General features: G+C 45.3%; 1 pseudogene; it reads left to right on the forward strand.

The window, feature by feature from the left end:
* Positions 1–723: 723 nt before the first annotated feature.
* LOC133440676 (uncharacterized) lies at positions 724–3,130 on the forward strand (annotated as a pseudogene).

Consider the following 3,130-nt stretch of genomic DNA (forward strand, 5'->3'; position numbering starts at 1 on the left):
ATCGGGTTGCAGCACCTAGATAACCCCTTCGCAATCGGGTTGTTAACGCCATGTATACGGGGGATCGGATACTGCAGTCTGCACATGCTCGAGAATTTCCTCAGGGGGGGGTTCACCCGGAAGTGATAGGGGGACGGGGACGGAGTCACTGGAGCAGATCAAAATAACGTGAGTTGCTAACTTGTTGCCTTTGTTCAAAGAATGTTTTGTTCTGTATGTTCTGTAATGTTATGCACGTCGCTTTGGATAAAAGCGTCTGCTAAATAACGATTTACTTGTACATTTAAATTAACCCTCAAGCGTGCGGGGGTGAGGGGTTATTCAATGTAACTTATGCTCATGTTATGTTTCACTACCAATATGTCTGTGGAGATTCATTTATCCAGGTAGAAAGTTCTTCTAAAAAGGTTTTTATTTTAAAAACACTGGACTTAAAACATACTTAAAAACACAAGACGTTTCGGTGTTCATCCAAACACCTTCATCAGTTGTTTGGTCCACAGGAAGTAGCTCTGGCAGTTATAGACTCAAAGGAGTCACATGACTAAGGTCACATGACTGCCCAATGAGTGAGCCAGAGAAGATGGTGACACCATCTTCTCTGGCTCACTCACTCATGAAGGTGTTTGGATGAACACCGAAACGTCTTGTGTTTTTAAGTATGTTTTAAGTCCAGTGTTTTTAAAATAAAAACCTTTTTAGAAGAACTTTCTACCTGGATAAATGAATCTCCACAGACATATTACTGAGCATTTTGGCAAGGACAGCCTGAAGGTGCTACGGGAGTATGAGAAAACAGCAAGAAAAGTGGCAGAGTACAGGAACCATGTGCGCTTCCACCTAAGATGTCGGCTTCATGGGATCACACCAAAAAGCTTGCGCCTCAGATCATCCCTCAAAGGCCACAAAACAAAAGGTATTTTACAGAGAGCACAAAAACAGCTACTAAATGAAAGGATACGACAGGTTCATTTCACTCTTGATGTCTTGAAGCAAGAAGACAAACGGTTACATGAAATGTTGGCTACCAAATTACCAGAGTACATTTTACACAAAGTGAGTGATTTTGTGCATCAAGCACAGTTGGCCCAACACACCAAGAGCAAGGAAAGACAAATTAAGAAGTTTGACTCTTTGTGCTCACACACTCAGGGCTTTGGACGCTCTCCACACTCCATGTGAAGAAAAGTTTGAGGGGAGTGAGATGTCTGACAAATGGGTGAAAAACCTGTCTGATAGAGAGCTCACAAAGCCAGAGATGGAGGTTTTGGCCAGAGGTCTGAACTTTGCAGTAACACCGGACCACATCCCAGTGGTAGACATGATCACAGCAACCGAGTCAGCTATCCGGAACAATAACATCCCTGAGGATGTGGCTGAACAGCTTCGTGCTCAGGTTTCCATGTCTCTTCTGAACGCAAAACCCCCACCATCCAATCTCACCCAACAAGAGAAAAGGGCCCTGACATCTCTAAGTAAGGATAACAACATCACTATCTTGCCAGCAGATAAGGGGAGATGTACAGTGGTGCTGGATACAGACGACTATCATTCCAGGGTAACCAGCCTGTTGAGAGACCATAACACATATGAACTTCTGAAGAGAGACCCCACCAGCAAATTCAAGAAACAGGTAATCAATTGCCTACAGTCTTTAGAAAAACAAGGAGTTGTAGACCGCAAGCTATACTATCGTTTGTACCCAGGAGAAACCACACCTTGTCTTTATGGTTTACCGAAAATACACAAGGACAACTACCCCCTCAGACCAATTGTCAGCAGCATTAACTCAGTTACATACAACATTGCAAAATACCTGGCCACTGTATTAGCTCCATTAGTTGGTAACACGCCACACCACATACAGAATTCTAAGGATTTTGTGGACAAAATCGGTGGACTCTCTATGCAGAAAGATGAAACCATGGTGTCATACGATGTGACATCCCTGTTCACATGCGTACCAACAGCACTGGCAGTCGAGACAGTGCGGGAACGACTGAGCCATGACCACACACTAAGTGACAGAACACAACTCAACCCAGACCAGGTGAGCACTCTGTTGGAGCTATGTTTGAGTACCACCTATTTCAAATATAAAGAGGTCTTCTATAGACAGAAGCATGGCTGTGCTATTGGCTCCCCTGTGTCTCCCATTGTGGCCAACCTATATATGGAGGAAGTGGAGAGGAAGGCACTGGAGACTTACAGTGGAGCTCGTCCCACTCACTGGTTCAGGTATGTGGACGACACATGGGTGAAGATGAAGACCAATGAAATCGGCCCCTTCACTGACCACATCAACTCTGTGGATAATTACATCAAATTCACAAAAGAGGAGATGAGGGAAAATCAACGTCCCTTCTTAGACTGTGGTATAAGCCTGGGAAGAGAAGGAGAGCTTCAAGTGGAGGTTTATCGAAAACCCACGCACACCGACCAGTACCTGATGTTTGACTCTCACCATCCTCTGGAGCACAAACTGGGAGTGATCCGCACCCTACAACATCGGGCAGAGACCGTGCCCACCAACCCAGAGGCAAGGGACAAAGAACAGAAACATATAAAGCAAGCGTTAAAACAGTGCCACTATCCTGAGTGGGCCTTCACCAAAACACAAAAGAACCAGCAGAAAGATCCAAAACCAGGAAACACCAAAACCCCAAAACCCAGAAGAAGTCATGTTGTCGTTCCATATGTGGCTGGACTGTCTGAGAAGTTCCGAAGGGTTTTCTCCAAGCACAACATCCCTGTGTACTTTAAACCTAAAAACACCTTGAGACAGCGGTTGGTCCACCCTAAGGATCAGATTCCCAAACATCAAAAGAGCAACCTGGTGTATGCAGTGAAATGCACAGAGGAGTGCAAAGAGCTCTACATTGGGGAGACGAAACAGCCGCTCAGCAAACGCATGTCGCAACACAGGAGGGGGAATTCTTCGGGACAAGACTCTGCAGTCTACACCCACCTACAAAAAGAAAAACACAGTTTTAGGGATCAGGACGTCCACGTCCTGGACAGAGAGGATGGATGGTTTGAGAGGGGCGTAAGGGAGGCCATCTATGTGAAAGTGGAGCGACCCTCTTTAAATAGAGACAGAATTTGTCCTCATCTTACAATGCTGTTTTGA

The sequence above is a fragment of the Cololabis saira genome, chromosome 3 (genome assembly GCF_033807715.1).
Source record: "Cololabis saira isolate AMF1-May2022 chromosome 3, fColSai1.1, whole genome shotgun sequence".
Classification (NCBI taxonomy): Eukaryota; Metazoa; Chordata; class Actinopteri; order Beloniformes; family Belonidae; genus Cololabis; species Cololabis saira.